Raw genomic sequence first — 24,541 nt, 5'->3', positions numbered from 1 at the left:
CCCCGCTCGGCACCCGAGAGAGACCCCTAGCGGAGCCGCCGGGGAGCTGCGCCCGCTCGGCCGGGAGGGGCCCGCGCCCCACAAGGCGCCCACAGGTGCGGCTCCCCCGGCTCCCCGGTACGCGCCTTCCCCGGCGGCCGACTGCCTGGGCCCCGGAGCAGTAAGAGGGAGAAAGCTGGGGTCGGAGAGGGATGGTGCAGGGGCAGGGAAAGGGGAGTCCTAGAACGTCTGGGTTCCAGAAAAGTCGAGGGCGCTCTCCGCTCCTAGCCGCCAGCTTGACTCATCGGACTCCGCAGGCCTCTCGGGGGTGTAGTATAAAGGACTGCTGCTGGGTGCGTTTTAATCCGCATTTCGGATTTTTTTTTTTTTTTTCCCCCGTCTCTGTCTCGGTTTGGAGAGGTCGGGGAGGCGTTTCTGGAAGAGAACGAAACAAGCTTAAAGGAAATAGGATTTCTTTGCAATCAGGAGAGCAAAGCCTCCCCCCTCCTCTGCCCCGCCCCAGTCAAAAGCAGCCACGAGGAACCTGGAATTTCTATCTTTAGACCAAACCGAAGGAGAAAGGCGCCGGACCTGGAGAAGAAGCGGCGACCTATTTAGTTCTCCTTGAGAGAAGATTTTGTTTAAAAAAAAAAAAAATTGTTTTGGTTTGAGAAAGGGAAGACCATATGGGAGGTGGTGGTGGTGTTTTTTAATCAGGCAGGGATGTAATATCTGAGATGTGGGTGAAGTGAAAGTTAAGAGGGGAAGGGTCTCGAAAGATGACTCCCGTTCGACCCCAGTAGCTCAAAGTCTGTCCTTGTTCTTGCTTGTGCCTGTCCTAAATCACAGAAATGAACCTTCTGGGAAGCCACTTTCTCCTCGATTAAACACAAACCATCCAGTGTCGGGTTAGTGTCCAATGAACCTAGGATGGTCTGCTGCTGCTGCTGCTGCTAAGTCGCTTCAGTCGTGTCCGACTCTGTGCGACCCCAGAAATGGCAGCCCACCAGGCTCCCCGGTCCCCGGGATTCTCCAGGCAAGAACACTGGAGTGGGTTGCCATTTCCTTCTCCAATGCATGAAAGTGAAAAGTGAAAGTGAAGTCGCTCAGTCGTGTCTGACTCTTCGCAACCCAATGGACTGCGGCCCACCAGGCTCCTCCACCCATGGGATTTTCCAGGCAGGAGTACTGGAGGGGGGTGCCATTGCCTTCTCCACTGCCCAAATGTATCCCCTGCTCTTGACCTAAAAGGGCCTCAGTCACCGAGGCAGGGTCCCCAGCCGGCCTGGAGGGAAGGGAAAGAAGCCAGGGAGTCAGAGGTGGGATCTTAGCTCAGCCAGAGGGTGCCTGCTTCCTTCCGGAGGACCCTGTTTCTCTGCCAGCTGCCTTAGACGTAGTCTTCTGTCTTCAGCCCCCTAAGTATCCAATTCAAGCCTGACTCGTGGATTACTTTTTCCCATGAATGACCTTTGAAGGTCCTCCACAAATAATAACAAATAATGTGTTGCCTCGAATTGTTTGTTTACCTCTGTTATTGTTGAGTTGCGCAGACACTTCCACTCTTTGCGCCCCCATGGACTGTAACCCACCAGGCTCCTCCGGCAGTGGGATTTCCCAGGCAAGAATACTGGAGTGGGTTGCCATTTCCTTCTCCAGGGGATCTTCCCAACCCAGGGATTGAACCCGTGAATTATTTACCACTGAGCCACCAGGGAAGTCCATTTGTTGACAAGCTTTATGTCATTTCCTTTCCATGGAAGCTCGTGAGGCCCTTACTGTTATTCTTCTCATTTATAAATTAGGACTCTGAAGACCTCCTCCCAAATCTGACAGCAAGAAAATGACAAGTAGTTGGGACTACAGGGGAAAAAAAGCCCCAGTCACAGCAAAAACCCAGTTTCTTCCAGACATGTTGACCCACCACTACAGTTCTGTCTATCCTAGGTTTATAGGAGCAACTGAGGGCAGTTCAGTTCAGTTCAGTCGCATGAATTGCAGCATGCCAGGCCTCCCTGTCCATCACCAACTCTGGAGTTCACTCAGACTCACATCCATCCATCAGGTCATCTGCATGCAGATAGGAGTATGACTTAAAGATGGGGATGGAGCCGGGCCAGCTACACAATTTACAGGGTCCAGCACAAAACTAAACAGTGGGACCCTTTGTTCCCAAATTAAGAATTTTAAGATGGTAACAGCAGAACGTTAACCACACATGGTGCCCTGAGCACGGGACCAAGTGTGACCCAACAGACTGCATGTCCCTGGAGCTAGTCCTGGCAGGGAGGAAGCGTTTTTTTAAGAGTTAAGGGACTTTTATTGGGCACAAAACTCAAACATAGAGAGGTGAGGTTATAATCTCTGAAAATACAAGTTCTTTGGTGTGGCATATGCCCTTCCCACTGTTGAGACCCACCTCACTCACCCATCCCTGAAAAAGACCTTCCCCAAGGAAAGATGATTAGCTGCTGACTGAGTCGGAATGATGGTCATTCTTCACTCTTTTTCCTGCTTCATCACCACTCAGAGATTCTGTTGGTTTTGCTTTTCAGCCAGTGTCTCTGTTCTGCTGTTAATGCCATTTCCTGCCCCGAGGTTATCTTCAGGATCCTCTGAGGAGTAAATACCAGAACTTCTCTAGTTAGAACTGTAAACCCTGGGAAAGGGACTACCGACCCATTGGCTTCGATCTCCACATTTCCAGGCCAGACCCAAAGGCCCCAGCTTAGGAGACATTCACTAGCTCTTCAGACAATGCATTGTCTTTGGACTGCTCTGGTTACTCCAAAAGTCTTAACCCCACTTAAAGCCCACATCCTTTTCCTGTAACCTCCCACTCAGATGTCCCTGTTGCAGTTCTGTGACCAAGCCAAGCCAGTCTTTTCCACACCACAGACCTCCACATCAATAAAACCAGCGGTTTTCATGTTACTCCAGGGTCCTGTCTTCAGAAAGTAACACAGCCGCTCCCTTCAACAGCTGTGCAAATGGCACAGTGGCACCTGTTTCCGGTTCCTTCCACACTCCTCTGAGTGTGGTGTGTCTCGTGTCTTTTCACAGTGCTCCAAGGCTGCTGTGGTCACTGCAGTGTGAAGGAGTCTGTTGCCCACCTCAGTCTGCAGGTGAGTGTTGAATTGGATTGGGTGGCCTCACGTTGGTCACATTTGCTACCACACCTCCCGTCTGCTTTATGTATAGTGCTGCTGAGCCGCATCTCTGTCACCTTTTTTTAGGGTGTTATCTGTGCCCTGCCAATATCACCAAAAACAATCATTTTTTTTTCTAACTGGGGTATGTGCGTGTGTTAGTTGCTCAGTCATGTCCAACTCTTTGCAACTCCGTAGACGATCACTCGCCAGGATCCTCTGTCCATGGAATTCTCTGGTCAGGAATACTGGAGTGGATTTTCCCAACCCAGGAATTGAAGCCGGGTCTCCTGTATTGCAGTAGTCTTTACCGTCTGAGCCACCAAGGAAGCCCTTACTGGGGTATAGTTGATTTGTAATATAAGTTTCAGCATAATATTCACAGTTTGTAAAGGTTATACTCCATTTATAGTCGTTGTAAAATATTGGCCATATTCCTTGTGTTGTATAGAATATCCCTGTAGCTTTTACATAGTAGTTTGCACCTCTTAATCCCCTACCCCGGTCTTGCCCTTCCTTTCTTCCCTCTCCCTGCTTGGTAACCACTAGTTTGTTCTCTTTAGCTGCGAATCTGTTTCTTTTTTGTCACATTCACTAATTTGTTTTATTTTTTCCATTCCACATATGAGTGATCTCATACAGTATTTGTCTTTCTCTGTCTGACTTATTTCACTTACATAATACCCTCCAAGTTCATTCATGTTGTTGCAAATGGCAAAATTTCCTTCTTTTCTGTGGCTGAGTAGTATTCCACTGTGTGTGTGTTTGTGTGTGTGTGTGTACCACATCATCCGTTCACATGTTGGTGGACACTTAGGTGGCTTCCATTATCTTGTCTGTTGTAAATAATGCTTCTGTGAACATCGGGGTGTGTGTGTCTTTTTGAATTAGTGTTTTCCCTTTTTGGATATATACTCAAGTGTGGGGTTGCTGGGTCCTATGGTACTTCTGTTTTTAGTTTTTGAGAAACCTCCTTCTGTTTACCACAGCGGCTGCACCAGTTTAGACTCCCGCCAACAGTGTACCGGGCGCCCTTTTCTCCGTATCCTTACCAACACTTGGTATTTGTGTTCTTTTAGATTTGTATGCTTCTTTCTTGCTTTAGCTGTTCTAAAAGGTATGAGGCAATATCTCATTGTGGTTTTAAATTGCATTTCTCTAATGACTAATAATGTCTAGCATCTTTTCTTGTGAGTTTTAGCCATCTGCATGTCTTCTTTGGAAAAATGTCTATTCGGGTCTTCTGCTCATGTTTTAATCAGATTTTTTTTTATACTGAGTGGTATGAACCGTTTATACATTTTAAATATTAAACCCTTATCAGTCATATCATTTGCAAATACTTTCTTCCATTCTGTGGGCTGTCTTTTTGTTTTGTCAATGAGTTCCTTTGCTGTGCAAAAGCTTTTAAGTTTAATTAGATCCCATTTGTTCATTTCTGCTTTTATTTCCTTTGCTTTAGGAGACAGAGCCAAAAAAATATATGGCTACAATTTATGTCAAAGAGTGCTTTGCCTATGTTTTCTTCTAGGAGTTTTATGATTTCCTTCAAAACCAATTATAGTCTGAGCCAGAGGGTGGGGGCTGTATTAGTTGGCTAGGGTTACCATAACAAAGTATCACAGTCTGGGCAGCGTCAACAGCAGCAGTTTGTTTTCTCACAGTTCTGGAAACTAGAAGTCCATGATAAAGGTGCTCATAAGGTAGATTTCCTCTGGGGCCTCTCTCCGCTTGTAGACGGCCACCTTCTTCCTCTGTCTTCACGTGGTCTTCTCTGTGTGTCTGTGTGCTGATTCTCTCTTCTAAAGACACAGGTTGTATTAGATTAGAGGCCACCCTGAAGACCTCATTTTAACTTAATTACCTCTTTAAAGACCCTATCTCTGGAGCTTCCCTGGTGGTCCAGTGGTCAAGACTCCGAACTGCCAGTGCAGAGGACTAGGGATCCATCACTTTGTTGGGGAGCTAAGATCCCGCATGCTACACAGCATGGCCAAAAGATTTTTTAAAAAAGGCCCTGCCTCCAATTGTAGTCATATTTTGAGTTACTAGAGGTTAAGACTTCAGCATAGGAATTTGGAGCAGGGGGATGGAGATGCAATTCATTCTAGAACAGGTGCTTATTTAGAACAGCTAAGACTTGCTCTATAATCCTGCCACTGTTCTTTGACATTTAGTACCAGTGATCAGTGGTTCATCTGACCTTTTCAGTTGGAAGATCATTCAGCTCAATAGAAAGAAATTGAGGAATTCTACTTTCCTTCCATCGTTCCTTGACGTTGCATCATGATCCCAGCAGCTAACTTATCCAAGCAACCGGCTTAACCAAGATCATCTGGTTCTGCAAGTAAAGAAAATGTTCTTTTACGTTTCTTCTTTGATCATTTTTAGCAAAGCTTAAGCTTATATTGACATTTAAAATCTGTATTAGTTTGTTAGAGCTGCCGTAACAAAATACCACAGACTGGATGGCTTAAGCAACATAAATTTGTTTTCTCGGTTCCAGGAGGCACAAGTCCAAGTCGGGGTGCTCGCAGGGTGGAGGCCTCTGAGGCCTCTGTCCTTAGCTTACTGCTGGCCATGCTTGCTGTGTCCCCACTGGGCCTTTCTTCTGTGAATGCACACCTTTGGCTTCTCTTTCTACACATCCTAATCTCCTCATCTTCTACGGACCCTGCTCAGGTTGGATTAGGGTCGACTCTGATGACCTGCTTTTAACTGAAGCACCCCTTTGAAACCCCCTATCCCTCATGAAGTCACATTCTGAGGTCCCGGTAACTAGGCTGCAGCATATGAATTTTGGGGGAACATGCTTCAGTCCATGTCAGAATCCCTAAAACTATCCTCACATTTAAGCTACTCTGCTATTTATTCTTGAGGGTAGATTCTTGCCACCTTTTATTCACATCCTTTTGAAACCAGCATGCCTCCTAGGTAACCAGAGTGGTTTCTTTGGCTGCCTTTCAGTTGAATATTTAGATGTCTTGGTTACTTCAAATTTCTAATAGTGTTGTAAATTATGGTACCTTCTGTAGAGGTGCTGGCAGGCTGAGTATTAGCTGTTATGACAGATACTGTGATGTATTTGAGAGTTTCACATGCTTCTCAACCCATCTTCCTTTCTAAAAGTTCATGCTGATTCCTCTTTGTGGCCCAGAAGTCAGTCTTGAGTTGCATGTTTCTCTCATCTCTTTTTACCTTCTCTAAGACAGAGGGCTGGAGAAGGCAATGGCAACCCATTCCAGTACTCTGGCCTAGAGAATCCCATGGATAGAGGAGCCTGGTGGGCTGCTGTCCATAGGGTCACAGAGTCAGGCATGACTGAAGCGACTTAGCATGCATGCATGCATTGGAGAAGGAAATGGCAACCCACTCCAGTATTCTTGCCTGGAGAATCCCAGGGACAGAGGAGCCTGATGGGTTGCTGTCTATGGGGTCGCACAGAGTCGGACACAACTGAAGTGACTTAGCAGCAGCAGCAGCAGCAAGACAGAGGGCATTATATATTTCTTCATCTCCACTACAGCCTTCAGTATCTACAGAAGTCGAAACTGTACATAGCATTCAAGGTTTTCATAACAAAATTCTTTCTCTCAAGAATGGGTGCAGTTTTTCACATCGTAGGATTTTTTTTTCTTTCTTGTTAATGAGCAGCTATAAAGACATTTTAAATGAATAATTAACCCTTAACATGCCTGTATTTAACTGCACATAGCTAACAGATCTTCGTGTATATAGACGTTGCAACATTTTATTTGCCCTATTTCTTACGTTACTTCTTCATTCATGGACCTTAACTTCACTAGTGCATCTAAGAGTTCATATATCTTCAAACAATACAATACTTTACAAATTAGTCCTCTGCAATCACTACACAAAGGTGCTTCAGAGACAGCCTTCAGCTTCAGATAAGAGATAGTTTACAAATAAGCTTAATGTATTTCAGGAGTAATTCTATGCGACAATAATATTAATATTAAATGTTTAACCAGAGACCACTGCTGGCAGCTGGTTTACATGACTTGTTTGAAGAATGATGGTAATTCCAAGACTGCCACAAGGACTCAGTTAAAAGAATATTCCTATATTTTATGGAATAACAAGAGTGGAGAAAAAAATAGGCCATATATGCCAACCCCAGAGGTAAGAAGTGAGAAAAATCGATCCAGTAGCAAGAAGATTTAATGGAGACCATATGGACATTACATGGGTTTGCTTCTTTAGAGGACTTGGGTAATAGGGCACCAACGTGCATTAATCATAAAGGACTCAGACTTTGAGAAAACCTGAATACTTACATTTCACTTTTGGATATAGTTGTGGGACCTACCAGAACCTCCATTTCTGAATATTCATCAGGTGGTGTGACAAATGGAAATCACCCAGCACCGTGCATAGTTTGCAATAGAAACCAGTTCTCTTTTCTTGTGAGAACAGGAGTTCACATAGCTGTCACTTGGGTGACCAGGATAATAATATCCTTGGATTAATCTTACATTGATCTTCCCAGGGGCTGTCAGTGATCACAGTGACTTTTAACCCAGAGTAAGTTAGGTGGGTCCCCGAGTAATGTGTTGTTAATAAAAGTTCCAGATTTGTGAGTGATTTACTTTTTTTGACACCAAAATGAGAGCAGACTCAAGGTTACTCTTTTATCAGACTGCTCATTTGTATTCCAATAACGTAGAATTGGGCAATATGCCAAGAATTAGGGGGAACCCTCCACCACTCGCCAGGGCATGTGCCAAGTACATGAAAGGCAGGCGTCCTCTCTGTGGAGGGCACAGTGCTTGAAAAGCCTGCTTGCTGGAAGTATTGAGAGGATTGCATGGGGCTGACCACCTCCTGCAGGATGGAGGACCAATCACATCCCATTCATGTGGTCAGGAAGAGTCTCTCCCCTAAGCTGCTGCCAGAAGTCCCAGCTCACACCAGGATTTCCATGGCCTGGGGCCACAGCCAACACTCAACAGTGAGATGAACATTGAGCCTGAGGGCTCTTAGGCTCCAAGGCAACCAGGCCTCTTTATCTCCACACATCATGCCTTTTCATACTGTTCACGGGGTTCCCAAGGCAAGAATACTGAAGTGGTTTGCCATTCCCTTCTCCAGTGCAAGAAAATGGCAAAGCTTTGGAAGTTGGTGATGGTCAGGGAAGCCTGGTGTGCTGCAGTCCATGGAGTCGCAGAGTCGGACACGATTGAGCGACTGAACTGACCTAATGCCTAGGGGTTGTTGCCCATGGTCTCCTTTTTAAAGAGAGAGAAGTTCTTGAGTCTCCCATGAGTGGATTCAGCTTTCAGAATCCTAGTGAAGGCTGTAGCTAGACAAATGTTACCTATACCTAAAATGATTGGGAAGATTCCAGGCAGATAAACCTTGAGTATTCCTGAACGCATTTTGTAAATAAACTATATCCTGAATGACAGAACAAATGCACAAACCAACAACCAAATAAATAAAAGCTTCACAGTTATTTGGTATACAACTTTTGCCCCTAAGTAACTACCCCAACTTTGCTATAATCTAATTTGGCTGTATCCCTCAATTAATATTTTCTGTTTCATGTGTAACTTATTCCAAAGTAAATGTAACACTAGGCTCAAGAAGGAAAGGATATATATACACACATACATGTATACGTAATTATAATTATGGCTGATTTGAGTTGTTGTACAGCAGAAACCAGCACAATATTGTAAAGCAATTATCTTCCAATTAAAACATAAAAAAATAAATATAACTCTTAGGAATGAAAGTGTGTAGTATTGGTGTGCTTAGTTGCTTCAGTTGTGTCTGACTCTCAATGACATGGACTGTAGCCAGCCAGTATCCTTTGTCCATGGGATTCACCAGGCAATTGGATCAATCAAAAGTTTTTACACTTCCACTGTGGGCAGAGTGAAAAACTGATACATTCACTTCCCTTAAAGAGCTTATGTTTATGTGAGAAAAGTATCTGCAGGAATAAAAGCCATACTGAATGGTGATTATAGTTAACAGTACTGTAGTGTGTATTTGAAAGTTGCTATCAGAGTAGATCTTAAAAAATTCTCATCACAAGAGAAAAAAAATGTGTAACTGTGGTGGTGAAGGATATTGACTAAACTTACTGTGATGACGGGGCTTCCGTGGTGGTTCAGTCAGCAGAGAGTCTGCCTGTAATGAAGGAGACGCAGGTTCGATCCCTGGGTTGGGAAGATCCCCTGGATGAGGGCATGGCAGCCCATTCCAGTAGTCTTGCCTGGAGAATCCCCATGGACAGAGGAGCCTGGCTCGCAAAGAGGTGGACATGACTGAAGGGACTGAGCGCACACACGTTGTGGTGAGCATTTCACAATATATCCATGTATCAAATCATTCCTGTATAGTTAAAACCAATACAATGCAATGTGTCAATTATCTCAATTAAAACATTTGTAAAAAGGAAGAGTGAAAGTGTGCATCAGCAAGTACAGCTTGCGAACGTATCTGTGAACTCATCAGAGGAAAATTAGAATTGTAGACCTGTTTCATTGGAAAGGGTTAATCAGAGACATGACGAAGAGGTGTTCAAAGAGGAAAATGTTTTAAGGAAAGGTTATATGAATACATCAAGAGTGTTCTTGGTGGAACTGATAAGTGGGAGTTAGCGGTGGGGGAGACGTGTTAATATTTCAGGAGCTGAGGAACCTTGGTCAGATGAACTGGGGTTGGGGGTGGGCTGTTCCTCACTACAGGTTTTCGAATCATCTGACATATTCTAACATTTCTAAAGCAGGGTCTGTCAGTAGAGAAGTTGTAGGGGAATTTGGAGGATGACAAAGTTGGGATTGGGAAAAACAGAAGGGAATTCCACAGATTCCAGGTATGACTGGAAAAAGTTTGTGAAGACATCATGGGAAGGCACTTTATGACTGCTAAAGCGTCGAGATTGCTGTTGACCAAGCTGGGGACTTTAGACACAGGATCTCACAGAATACTTACTTGTCTGTGGTGTTGGGTGACCCTCCATGTCACAAATGAGGAGGTGAGAGAGGTTAAATCAACCAAAAAAGGATGGCGGAGGGAAGATTTGTACCTGCTTTGTCTTACCGGCACATCATTGATTATGATTTTTTTAATGAGGGGAATAATAAATTCAATTTTTAGTTTTTATTTAGGGGTCAGAAGTACATACAAGAGTAAGTACCTTAAGTGTGATAGAGAAAAACAAGGAAAGGCAAGTGAGAGATGAACATTGAAGATGTGACTGTGATTAATAGATAATTTACCCCCAGCCGGTGAGCTGTTGACAATTCAGATGAGGTGTTTTGTTTTTTTAAAGAAGATGTGCTTTCATGTTTACTTATAAGAACCAACTAGTCACTTGGAAATTTCCTATTTGTGAGATGAACGTTAGATACCCCTGTAAATACAGTGTGAGAAAGAAGTGAGCTGTATTTCTATCTCGAGATTATTTTCCAATAGAGGAATGCATTGGAATTATCCTTTTTGGAAGAATGAAGAGTAGGGACTTCTCTGGTGGTACAGTCGTTAAGAATCCGCCTGTCAAAGCTGGGAACATGGGTTCGATTCCTCAGTCGGGGAAGGTTCCACGTACCATGGTGCAACCAAACCGGCGAGCCTCAACTATCGAAGCCCGCTGGGTCTGCAGCCCACGCTCCGCAAAAAGAGAAGCCACGGCAGTGAGAAGCCCATGAGAGTAGGGCCTACTCATCATAACCAGAGAAAGCTTGCTCACAGCCTTGAAGACCCAGGGCAGCAAGCAATAAATAAATTAAAATTTTGAAAAGTGAAGAATTTTGAATTTTTGAAGGAAAAAAATGGCATCATCTAGCACGGTTTCCAAACTGTGTACTGTGGAACCCTAGTATAGCAGTGTATTACCATTTGTTTGTTCATACAGGAAAAAGAGTCTGTAATCAAATAAGTTTGAGAAATAAGCGGTTAAATAAAATGAAACAAATACCCTTTTCTTTAGAATGCCTACAACACTTTACGATGCTGCTGTGCACTTTGAATTTTAAAGAGGGTAGCTTCTGAATGTTGTTTGTCCCCCTCCCCTGTTTTTGTGTTGTTTGCCGCATCGACTCCTGGTACCAGTGTTGCCTGCTGCAAGCTTTAGGGAACTCTGCTTCAAAGGCATTTAATAGACTCTTGGATTATTTATTTATTTATTTACACCTTTGCAGAAATGAAGGTTTATAGCGTACATTTTTGCCAAAGCAGATGGGTTCTTTCCACTGAAAGGTGTTTCCACGCATGACCTTGAAGATAAATGAATAAAGGAAAAAGAGTAAAAATATTAGGTTGACAGACATTTTAAAGTAGGGCATAACAGATGCCATAAAAAGCATTCTGAAAGTTTAAAGTAGGAGTTAAAATGTGTATTATATGGAAGATACCAGATTAGAGTCTTTGAATATTTATAGTCCAAACATGCAAGTATTTGACCAGCTCCTTCCCAGTTTGGGGGAGAAATGGGACAGAATCCAATTCACAGTTGAGACTGACTCCCTTTAAGTTTTCTTATGTGAAAAGCAGGAAGTGTTGCTAAGTTTACAAAGGTAAGCCTCAGGATAAGGCTTGAGTTTCCTGTCCTGCCTTTAATGTTTTGAGATGGGGCCCTTAAGAAGCAGCCAGGACCTGATGTTGATACCTGAAGAGTTCCAGGAAGGAGACTTGAAGGAGACAACTATTGGATTAATTTTAAGATGCTTTTGCTGAAAATTTTCATAAAGAATACATAGAAAGGAGACTTGACGGTGGCTCAGTGGTAAAGAATCCGCCTGCAATGCAGGAGACACAGGAGACCCAGGTTTGATCCTTGGGTAGGGAAGATCCCTTGGAGGAGGAAATTGCAACCCACTCCAGTGTTCTTGCCTGGAGAATCCCAGGGACAGGGGAGCCTGGTGGGCCACTGTCTCTGGGGTCGCACAGAGTTGAACACGACTGAAGTGACTTAGCAGCAGCAGCAGCCAGTATTCTTGCCTGGAGAATCCCATGGACAGAGAAGCCTGGCTGGGCTATAGTCCGTAGGGTTGCAAAAGAGTTGGACACAGCTGAGTGACTGAGCACACATGGATACATAGAAAGCAAAGGCATAAGGAGAGAGAGGACTCTTTGGGTCAAAAAAATAAATCTGAACTGCAGTTTTTCTCTGTTAGTCCTTATTGAAAAATTCATTTACCACTAATGGTGTCAAGGGGCCCTGTCAACCTTCATTATTGTACCAAAAAGAAAAATAAGGAAAAGGCTTAGGGAGCCCTGTCAAGAAAGGAATGTTGTCATTTCTGTTTTCCAACTATCAGTAAAAACAGGTTGTGTTATCTAAACCTCATGGGACCATCCAGATAAGCACCTTGCTCTGGTGAGTTTGTGAAGCCTGGTAAGAGATACTGATGGAATAGAAAGGGGAACCAGGCAGGCCTGCTTCCTTTCTCAGAGGAAGAGTAAAATGAGATGGAAATAAACAGGGACAATGGTGAAAACACCAGTCTTGGTTTCAGATAATTCTAGAGCCCAAACAGCTACCCTGGATTAAATCTTGGAGAGTATAAAATTCACTACTAATTTTGGACCTACATACCAAAAGAGGTCCTAGATTTGCTTAAAATCAGTTATACCATTTCAATCTCAACTGCTTGGAAGCTACTGGGAATTTAACAAAATCAGATTCAATGCACATTGCTTGGTACTTTTCCACCAAAATCTCTAAACAGCCCCCAAAACCATATGCAGGCCATACGTAGCAGAAGGGAGACCAAGATGTTACAATTGGAGCTGGAGTAACTCAAGTCTTTACGGCTGTCTTATTAGTCTCAATTCAACACCTAGGAAATGTCCATGAGAGGTGTTTTTCAATCAAGATGAAGAAGCTCGGGGAACTTCCCTGGTGTCAGTCAGTCAGTTCAGTCGCTCAGTCATGTCCAACTCTTTGTGACCCCATGGACCGCAGCACACCAGGCCTCCCTGTCCATCACCAACTCCCAGAGTTTACTCAAACTCATGTCCATTGCATCGGTGATGCCATCCAACCATCTCATCCTCTGTCATCCCCTTCTCCTCCTGCCTTCAATCTTTGCCAGCATCAGGGTTTTTTCCAGTGAGTTGGTTCTTCACATTGGGTGGCCAAAGTATTGGAGTTTCAGCTTCAACATCAGTCCTTCCAATGAGTATTCAGGACTGATTTCCTTTAGGATTGACTGGTTCCAGTGGTTAAAAATCTGCCTTGCAATGCAGGGGAAGAGCTTTTGACCCCTGGTCTGGGAACTAAGATCCCACTGAGGAGCAACTAAGCCCGTGAGCTACAACTACTGAGCCCACGTGCCCTGGAGACTGTGGGCCATAACGAAAGATCCCACAGGCTGTAATGAGGATTCTGCGTGCTGCCGCTTAGACCCGAACTAAGACCTGCAGGCAAATAAATAAGTAAATATTAAAAAAAAAAAAAGATGCTCAGGCAGGCACAGTGGTATGCATTCACTCACAGGCTGACTTCTTTTTGGAATTAGTCTTCAGTGATAATTATTCCGTGTATGACTGAGTCTCCAGGTTCCGCAGCATAGCCAGCTCTTTTTTCAGTCCCTTGGGAGTCAGACACATTTCCGGGTATAAGTAGCAGTTTCATCCTGGAGCTCCCTCACCTTTCACACCATTCAAAGAAAAGACGTTGGATGGCTGGCCCTTAGGAACTTTTTCTCTCATTCCTAGACACCTCTGGTAGAAAATAATTTGATTTAACATGATTTTCCTTCCATGTGAACATGCCAGGGTGCCGCCTCCCTATCTCATAATACCCTGTAGCTGTCTTTCATCTCCACTCTCTTCCAGTTCCTATGAGTTGAAGAAGGACCTAGGGTTACAGTGTTTAGAACAGAAAGGTTATAGCACTCATCTGTGCCAAGCCTTTATTTATTTTGATGTGGAACTTTTGGAACTTTCTGGAACTTTTTTTCCAAATATGCCATTGGTTGAATCCATGGGTATAAGAAGGGTTGATTATATAAGTAACAAATAAAAATAGCCTATTTCTGCTGCTATGTAATAGAATATGCATTGTGAATATTGCGATAAAGCTAATGAAGCTCTATGCCATCACGTACCCTAGCTTTTCATGTAGCTGGTATTTTACAACTCTTTATTGTTTGTGAAATTGTGACACATGTTAAGATTCTCTTACGAACAGCAGAATATCAGAGAGTGCAGAATTAGTTTATTGACCCTCCCTCCTCACACTGGAGCTCCGCACACAGGCAGATTTATAAAGTAATAAAGGCAGTGAAAACCCCTGAGCCTGTTCCAAGTTGGAATTAGCATTCCAAAGAATTCCACACCATAATAGGTTACATGACTGAGAAGCCTTGGTGACGTTAGCGTGCCCACACACTCATGCCTGACCTTAAACTTCTGGCGCCCCATGCATTTTATTTGGATGAAAAGTATGCATGGAAGCAGTTTTCTGTATTCCTTCTATAAACCACATGCTGAGATACTGACCTCCTCCTGGCTTTTAGGTGATGCAGATGTTTGGTTTTTTTTTTAAATACTGAGATAATTTTAAAATCTCACTTCATGTACAATATTTGCAGTCATCCCCACATTTGATATACTTGCCTTGGGCAGCTTTATGTAAGTTTGTGAAGACAAGGCTACTAAATACCAATCAGTTATAAGGTTTTTATTAAGATTGTCCAACCAGGCATGACTATATCTAATTATGTTCTCATCTAACTCAATATAGCTTGTCCATAAAAGTGTCACGAGAGTCTTAGTCGTATGTTCTGTTAAAGTCCAAAACCGCCAGGCCAGCCATGCTTATCCAATAGAAGTGAGTCTGGCATGCATTTCCTGATGAATCTGTGCCAACTTTGGCTTCCAGAGATTCCTGCTTCTTTTTCTACCTGTTCTCATGTCAGTCTTTTAATAATCAGGTCTACATGTTTGCTGTCACTTGTGTGGAAGTGATCTTATTTTCTGAAAGCTGAAGTTCCTGACTTTAGAGGAGAAAAGAGGATGAAAAAGTGAACAACCACTTGCCATATAGGTGGTAACAAAGCTGGAGTTAATTGATTTGGACCTGAACTTAGTATTCTAGAATATTGCAAGCAAGAAGGAGCTTGCATTTCATAGAGGAGCAAATGACGGGAAATTGGCCAGTCTGCTTTCAAAATTGCCAGTTGGGGGAGGTGGGGAATGCATCTAAAGATGCACCAAGGAGAAGGGGGGAAAGGTGTAATATAGAAAAAGAAGCATCCTCAAATATCCTCACACAAAAAAATAGCAAGGATGACGATTAGGGAATAAAACATGAGTGATGCCTCTGATTTCTGTGCCAATGCTCATTGTATGGGCTTCCCCCGTGGCTCAGAGGTTAAAGCGTCTGCCTCCAATGGGGGAGACCCGGGTTCGATCCCTGGGTCGGGAAGATCCCCTGGAGAAGGAAATGGTAACCCACTCCAGTATTCCTGCCTGGAGAATCCCATGGATGCAGAAACTCAATCTATAGGATATAAGCAATTGGATATCTTAACACAGAAGGTAAATACGGCTTTAGAGTAAATTTGGCACCGAGTGTTGGTGGAATAGGGCTGACAGTGAGAACTGAGAACAAAAACGTGAGTCTTTTTCAAAAGAAATTGACCTGGGCATGTGCAAGTGCTTGCTCAGCTAGAACAAGGATTTAAAAGCTCCCTCTTCAAGCAGCCCGCCCGAGTGGTCCCAGACCTGGAAAAACTCTGTCACTGTTCAAGCCATTAGGGCAGGCTTTTAAACAGGAATTTTACAGTGCTGTTCCACGGTGGTACATCAGATCATGTTGTCTTTATCAGACAGTCCATCCTCTCCTTCTTTATTCCGTCCCTTGTGCTACATTTATGCGTTTCTGTCTGCCATGCTAGACTTTGAGGACACAAACTGGCAAATAGAGCACAGATCATGTAAATCACACACGTACCTTAAACCTCGTTCTTTCAGTTCACACATAGTGATACCATGGCAATTAGCTAAGCTCTCTCCCATATCGTTCTCTATAAAATGAAGTGATAGGACCTGCTTCCTGGGGTTATGGTGAGGCTTAGAGATGACATATGCTAGGTGCTTGGCACATAATGGGCATGCAATACATGTGGGTTTGGAATTGAAACTATGGATGTGGCATGGACAGGAACTTTTATGTGGTTCAGCTGTTTATACCCAACAGCAAAAAAAAAAAAAAAAGAAAAGGGCTCACAACCTAGTAGCCGGCTTAAACAGGTTGAATATTAATGAGCTCTGACTGGGGCCTTGCAAATAAGCTGGGTAGAAATGAATCTGGAATATCATCAGCAAATGCCTGAAATGAAATGAATCTTATTAACATACTGGGAGGATTGATACGCGTGGCTTTAGTCTGAGATACTTTCAGCATTCTCTCTCCCTCTAGTTTTTAAACAGTGATGCGGAGAGCTGACTCACTGGAAGAGACCCTGATACTGGGAAAGATTGAGGGCAGGAGGAGCAGGGGACGACAGAGGATGAGATGATTGGATGGCATTACCGACTCGATGGACATGGGTCTTGGTGGACTTCGGGAGTTGGTGATGGACAGGGAGGCCTGGCGTGCTGTGGTTCATGGGGTCACAGAGAGTCAGACACGACTGAGCGACTGAACTGACTGACTGATTAAGGTATAATTCATATGGCATACAGTTCACCCCAGAGCATTAGTGAAGTGTACAATTCAGTGGAAATTAGTATATTTACAGATGTGTGCATCTATCGTCACAGTCAATCCATCATCTCTAAAAGAAACCCCATCGCCTTTAGCTGTCATAACCTACTCTCCCTCACTGCACCCTAAGCTGCTGCTCATCCATTTTCTGTCTCTATGGATTTCCCTGTTCTGGATATTTCCTATGACTGGTATCATGTAATATGTGGTCTTATGTAACAAGCTTCTTGCATTTACCATGTTTTCAAGGTTTATCTATGTAGTAGCATGTATCAGTCCTTTATGGCCAAACAATATTCCTTTATATACATATATATAGGAGAAGGCAATGGCATCCCACTCCAGTACTCTTGCCTGGAAAATGCCATGGACGGAGGAGCCTGGTGGGCTGCAGTCCATGGGGTCGCTAAAAGTCGGACACGACTGAGCAACTTCACTTTCACTTTTCTGCATTGGAGAAGGAAATGGCAACCCACTCCAGTGTTCACACATCACAATTTGTTTATCGCTGTGTTGGTTGGCAGACATTTGGGTTGTCTCCTGTCTTCTGGCCATTATGAATACTGCTGCTATGAATGTTAATGTATATTTTGTGTGTGTTTGAGCATATATTTTTATTTCTCTTAACTGTATACTTAGGAGTAGAGCTGCTGGGTTTCAACCCTCTTTTGATACTCATAATTGGGAACATTGAGTCTGTGATTCTAGCCTAATCTCCCTAAAACACTTTCCTGTGACAATCCTAGATTTTCTGCATTTTATTCACTTAATAATTACTGAGAAATTATTGCAAATCGGGTAATGTTTTAGGCACCAGACAACTTTGGTGGGTTCTTTAGGTTTTAGACTCTTCAAGATCTAGCTGGAACCTGACAGTTGGGGTATTACATTTTTCTGTACCAAGCATAACTATAGACCACCTTATGCAGGAAAATAAATATAACTCTTAACCTGCCTCTTTTTTTATGATCCAAATAAACTATCACCTTTTCTTAGCTCCTTTGTACACACTGTCTATAAGTTTTTATAGAAGCTTCTGGTTCACACTGCTTTTTCATATATTTGTATTCATCCATTCACTCACTACAAATCTAGTAAGCACCTACACTCTGTCAATCATTATACCAGACTTCATCAATATAAAGATAAGACACTCACTGCTCTTTGAAGAGAAACCATACATAAATAGGTATTGAGATGTTCCTAACCCATTTTGGCGTCCCTAGGAAAGTCTTCCTGAAAGGTGAAAAGGTGCAACATGGATTTAGAGACAGGCCAGAGTGAGACGGGGAACTTTCCATGAAGAGAGAACAGTGTAAGGAGATACATAAATAAGAAACATTATGGTAAAGTAGTTAAATACTGCTGGGTCATAAACTGCATCTAAGATAAAGAATTTTCAAAGGGACAATATAATTACTTAATATGTAGCCTGCCAGTGGGAATTAATGATTAAAAGAACATGGTTATCCAATAATGTACAACTGCCCACTAAATAGCTCTGTGACATCAGACAAGCCATTAACCTCTCTGTGCCTGCCTCATTTGTCATCAAATGTTAGGTGGGAAACAGATTTTATGAATATCTCCTTTCTAAAGTGACACATAGATTGCTTTTTAAAAGTCCCGAAGAGCATTCTAGTATTGTCCCAACATAGCCAAGGCTTGGACAGATAGAACTGTATGAGATGAAGGAGATAAGTCATAGATAAGATTTTTGATTAAACAGATTGAAGTGAAGAACTCTGAGTAAAGGAAGCAGATGAATTTCAGACCTGGCTTGGTGCCCCAGTAGTGCTGACTGCCTATAGAAGAGAAGTCCCAACTCCTACATTCAAGTCTGCACTTATCCTTCGCAAGCCCCACCTTCCATGATGCATGAAAAGGGCACACCTATTTTCTGACCTCAAATCGTCTCCTGATACTTGCTTTGGAATCTTGGATGTGTCTCTGCAGACTGTGGGTTGTGAGCCTATCCCATTCTATACATAGTACGCATTGCTTCACAGATCAAGTGTTTGCTCTGTTCTCTTGTAAAATTTGGATATTTCTATGTCTTCAAGATCGTATACGAGACTCTATCAGGGTCTATATCACATTTTTTTTCTCCAACAATTTTACTGGGGTATAGTTGAGTTATAATGTTGTGTTAGTTTCTGGTGCACATTTTATACTTATTTGTATGCTTGCAGTGGTCACTGGTTCCTCTTTTCCTTTTTGAAAGCTATACATAGTTATCTTTGACCTTCATTTGCTGCCTCTAGGTCAAGGCAGTGACACAACAAGCAAATACAAAAGAAAGGGCCTGATACTGCCACAGAAACCCTTTAAGTTGGGCACGTGCCAGGCTCCAGAGCCTTGGCTCTCATACTTTGGTCCATACTGATAAGCCACAGGGGACACCAGGGGTAGCCTTGGTACCCATACATAAAGTCCCCAAACACAGGCTCAGTCACAAATGTACAGAAGCACAGGAAAGGAGGAGAAGAGCTCTTGCCAGTTCTCCCACCCACTTGATATACCTAAGAGATAGTCTCGTTTTGCTTCTTTAATAGTTCTTTTTATGGATGAGTAATATTCCATTCGGAGAAGGCAATGGCACCCCACTCCAGTACTCTTGCCTGGAAAACTCCATGGATGGAGGAGCCTGGTGGGCTGCAGTCCATGGGGTCGCTAAGAGTCAGACACGACTGAGCAACTTCACTTTCACTTTTCACTTTCATGCATTGGAGAAGGAAATGGCAACCCACTCCAGTGTTCTTGCCTGGAGAATCCCAGGGACGGGGGAGCCTGGTGGGCTGCCGTCTATGGGATCGCACAGAGTCGGACACGACTGAAGCGACTTAGCAGCAGCAGCAGCAATACTCTATTATATACATATACCACATCTTCTTTATCCATTCTTCTGTTGATGGACATTTAGGTTGCTTCTGTGTCCTGAGTATTGTAAATAGTGCAACCGTAAACATTTGGGGTGCATGTATGTTTTTGAATTATGGTTTTCTTTGGTTATTTGCCCAGGAGTGGGACTGCTGGGTGAAATGGCAGTTCTGTTTTTAGTTTTTTAATGAACATCCATATTGTTTTGCATAGTGGGTATATCAATTTACATTCCCATCAACAGTGCATGAGGGTTCCCTTTCTCTGCACCCCTTCAAGCATTTATTGTTTTGTAGATTTTTTTTTTTTAATAGATAACTAATGAGAACATGCTGTATGGTACAGGGAACCCTACCTAATGCACTGTGGTGACCTAAATGGGAAGGAAGTCCAAAAAGGAGGGCATATATGTATACGTATGACTGATGCATTTTGCTGCACGGCAGAAGCTAACACATTGTAAAGGAACTATATTCCAATAAAAATTAATTAAAAATAGTCCGTTTTGTAAAAGAGGAACAATCAATGGCATGCAAAATGAACAGGGAAGAAGGCATGATGAAACCTGCAAGACACTAAATATGTGTCAGTTCAGTAACTAAACTCTGTCAATCTAAGATCATATAGTGCTCTAGGATCATATAGTACCGTAAGATCATACAGTGCTCAATGGGAAGGGCCACTGGTAAAGTAAGCCCATTGCCATTAGTGAAGAGAGAATTTACCTTGGTAAAAGGAAAACTTCTACCTGTGCTGGTAAATCTGCTGCTGACTTAAATGTGGTACAGAAGCTTCTGGAATTACTACCACTTGTGGTAGTAAAAATCTGAGAGTCATTTTATGTTTTTTTTTTCTTTTATAAAATAAAAAGTTGCATTATTTACTGAAATTTGTACTCTGTACAGAACTGAATTCCTAGGATAGGCTGCATTTGGAATTTAAGGTTTTATTATAAGCACCACTTACGCTTTCTATTTTTATCTGCTTTGTAATTTTTTAGTTGTCAGTGGTGGGTTGCCAAATCACTGCCATTTTATTCAGTAAAATGTTTACATATTGAAAACATGGTTCGTGCCTGTATTACTAAGACAGCAAGACAACCACCAAGCCGTCGGAATCTCTGTTTTTTCCGGGGGAGTGTGTCAAATTAAATACCAGGAAAAAACGCTCTGGGAGGCTTGCGTACCCATCCCAGCTACTGTGTGTTAGCTGCTGAAGGCCACCGCTGCCCCATTTGCTAGAGAATTTATTATAGGGAAGAACTGATGCCATGTTGGATCTGTTTCTTTTGCTTTAACCTTTGCTTCCTATGGCTTTCGTTCAGTAAAAGCATACTGTTTATACATAATAGCCTACCTTGGGGAACTCTTCTCTTCTGCCTGAATGTTAAACCAAAATGCCTTTGTTCAGTACCCTGTCCACCTGTGGATGGCTACAGGAAGGAAGAAATTAACACATCCTCTCCCCAAGGCTGGCCATTCCAGGAGATATTTGCAAGAATAATGGCCTTTTTACTACACTTCCTCAACAACCCCCCCACCACATTCTGTAAAAGAACCTGGCATCCAGACCCAGTTAAGATGGTTATTTTGAGACATTAGTCTGCTATCTTCTCAGTCTGCTGGCTGTCCTAATGAAGTTGTGTTTCTTGGCTCAACACCTCTTCTCTTAGATTTATTGGCCTCTTGTGCAGTGAGCAGAGCAATCAGTCTTGGATTTGGTAACAAACTGACCTCACCAGAATGGCCTGGAGGAAAACACCCCTCACCCCCAACCAAGGGCAGCATGCAACCAACTTGATAAGGAAATACGAAAGTCCTCCTCCTTTGTCTCAAGGTAGGACAATGTCAAGGTATGACAATGACTCCTAGAAAAAGACCCTGATGCTGGGAAAGACTGAAGGTGGGAGGAGAAGGGGACAACAGAGGATGAGATGGTTGGATGGCATCACCAACTCAATGGGCATGAGTTTGAGTAAGCTCTGGGAGTTGGTAATGGACAGGGAGGCCTGGCGTACTACAGTCCATGGGGTTGCAAACAGTCGGACGTGACTGAGCAACTGAACTGAACCAAAGGACAGTGTCTGTGGTGTCACTCTTGTTTCAAAACTCTCTACGGGATCAAACTAAGACTACAATTCAGCTGAAACCATATCTTTTCTTTGCTTTTCCCCCTGCTATCCTTCACTTCCTTCCAAGTGAAGCTTCCTTCACTTCCTTCCTTACTACTTTCTTCTGAAATGCTTCTACAAAGAATTAGTGACTTATTTATCCTTATCTTGTGCTCAGCCTCCCAGAAACTCAGATGAAGACTGTATGTGAAAATGTTTATCAGTCCCAGGTGAGGATAACTTTTAAAAAATGTTAAAGTGATATAAACCATTTTCAGAAAAAGGACATTTACAAAGTATTATAATAAAAGATATCCATTTAAATATATAAAAAATAAGCATTTATGTTTGGAAATTTTGACATACAGTGACAGAATAATGTGAAATTGTGTACAATTGTTGATACTCAAGTAATAGAAACATAGAAAGTCAAAGGTTAGACATAGATGACTCCTGTCAAGAACAAATGTGTTTGTCCATGAACCTATTTTTAATGGCCATGACCTTGTCAGCTACATCCTATTTGACATTTACAGAAAGATGTGTGATAATAAGATTGATGAATTTATTAGCATCATGAATCATGCAAAAACAGAATCTTCAACACATTTTATTAAGCATTGACTAAAAACTGTTGGTTGGGGGAGGACGAAGATTAGAAATGTTTTAAATTGGTTTCCCAAAGGGCAAAGAAGTTGAATAATTTCTCTAAATGATTCATAATTTTCTCTAAATGATCAGGGGATGGAAAACACATCTCCCTGCCATATTGTGCCTCTGTGGATATATGGCCAGAGGAGTTTATGTAAGTCCAGAAGAGCATGATACTGGGGAATGAGCAGAAAGGGAAATGTCATATTGCTGAGTCAAGCACTGAACAAGGAGTTCTGTTTTGATTTTTCAAAAGAAAAGGACTATAGATTTGAGATTGAGGCTCATTCATTGATTGATTCAACCAATATTTAGAGAGCACCTCTTCTGTGCTGGAGTTCTGTGCTTGTTGCTGTGGTTACAGACATGAAAAGGCAGAAATGAGCTCCCAAGCGAAGTTTGCTGTATTGTAATCTTTCCTGGTCTGACTTCCATGCTTTTTGCAAATGATTTCTGGAGTTTAAAGGCTCTGTCTGCATTTGTGTGGTTTTCTAGGGTTTTCAAATATTTAACCATGTCTAGGCTTTCCCCAATTGCCTGAAGCTCTTCAGTTAATTCTCATTTCAATATTGTCATAGGAAAAAATTAATCTCTCTCCTACTCCCCTTAACTAGCCCAACCCTACAATTATGATAATTTAATGGTGAATAGTGTTCATTAAATATTCTGTATCTTAATTGTTTTTCCCAGAGAAAATGAAAATGCTACTTCTATTTCTGAGAGTCATGTGCTGAGTGCTGGCATCCAAGTTGTAAAACTGTTCAAGATTTTTGGACCCAAGAACTCCCACGTGTGAGAGATCAGACCATCTTGTGTCATGCTTTAGAATTTAGTGTCTCATTTTCTTTAGTCTTTTCTAGCCCTAATTCATCTGTATTTCAGTAATCACAGCGACTAGCTTTTATAGATATATTTTCATTATACCTGATTTGTCACAACTTTGATTTTATTTTAGTAAATTAAGTATCTTTACAGGGTGCATAGTTTTGCAGAGTAGAACAGTTAGGATTCTGAATATGGCATTAGAATGTAACCTTCTAAAGAACAGGAGTTTGTTTTATTGTGCTAAATAGTTTGTTACCTTTTGATGAATATTTTGACTCACTTCAGAGATGAATTAATAGGGATAAATTTCCCAAGTTCTTTAAGTAAAATCATTTATGATGGTTCTTACATCTGTTACTGGAATAATGTTATTTTTTCTCTTAATGATTGTAAGAATTTTGTATCTTAATTTTAGAACAAAAATACGTAAATGAAATTTGGGCTTTGAGAACCAAGTACTTTGAATTTCCATAAATGACTTTCTTTTCATAAACCACACAGTATGAGAACTCGCACACTATTGTGCCTTCATTTAGTGTGCAAACAGAGTCTTTGTAAGTTATCTTTATTGATAGAACCTTGCTAGTGTGTTTGTGCCTATGTCAACTTAATTCTTATAGAATCTCTGGGGATTTATGGGTTATTGGATTTTTAAAATCCATTTGAAGCAAGTGGATTCTCAATAGAAGAGTAGATACCTAGTTGAAAAGAAAAGCAATATTTTACCTGATGTTACAAAGAGCTCTTCATTTTTGACATTCAATCGCTGAGTAAGTTAACTTATGAGGAATAAATAGTATTATTTAGCAATCTTCATTTTACCACATCATTAAAAGGTTATATTCCGCAAATAATTCACATAATGAAACAATGGGCATAAGTCATATATGTTAAGGAAGGTTAAAAATTCAAATAGTTATAACCTGATTCAAAGGTCATTTGTTCTAAATCAATACTTAGATTGTTAATTTCTAAGAAAATAAATTTCTAAGTAAATTGTTAACTTATAATAAAACCTTTATTAATGCTTTGCTTTATTCAAGAATATCTTGAAGTAGTAAAGATATGTTTTATAGAAATTCTATATTTGATATTTTCCATTCACGAATTCTACAATACATATATTTCTACTATAATATGTTTACTGATTGATAGCCTATAAATAGCTTAAACATTTCACATGGTTCATATTCCTGGGGTTGATCTTCAGGTGTACATATCAGAAAACAAACACAGAGATGGCTGAAATTGAGCAGG

General features: G+C 42.0%; 1 long non-coding RNA gene across 1 annotated transcript; it reads left to right on the top strand.

Annotated features, from left to right (window-relative positions):
• The first annotated feature begins 35 nt into the window (after positions 1-35).
• LOC107132174 (uncharacterized) lies at positions 36-23,632 on the top strand. Its single transcript, XR_001498416.3, has 5 exons — positions 36-332; positions 3,040-3,101; positions 21,371-21,534; positions 21,987-22,038; positions 23,150-23,632. It is a non-coding gene; the product is annotated as an uncharacterized lncRNA (long non-coding RNA).
• Positions 23,633-24,541: the final 909 nt, after the last annotated feature.

The sequence above is a fragment of the Bos taurus genome, chromosome 1, assembly GCF_002263795.3.
Source record: "Bos taurus isolate L1 Dominette 01449 registration number 42190680 breed Hereford chromosome 1, ARS-UCD2.0, whole genome shotgun sequence".
In the NCBI taxonomy this organism is placed as follows: Eukaryota; Metazoa; Chordata; class Mammalia; order Artiodactyla; family Bovidae; genus Bos; species Bos taurus.
The sequence above is the reverse complement of the archived record's forward strand: the minus strand, read 5'-3'. Positions and strand labels throughout refer to the sequence as shown.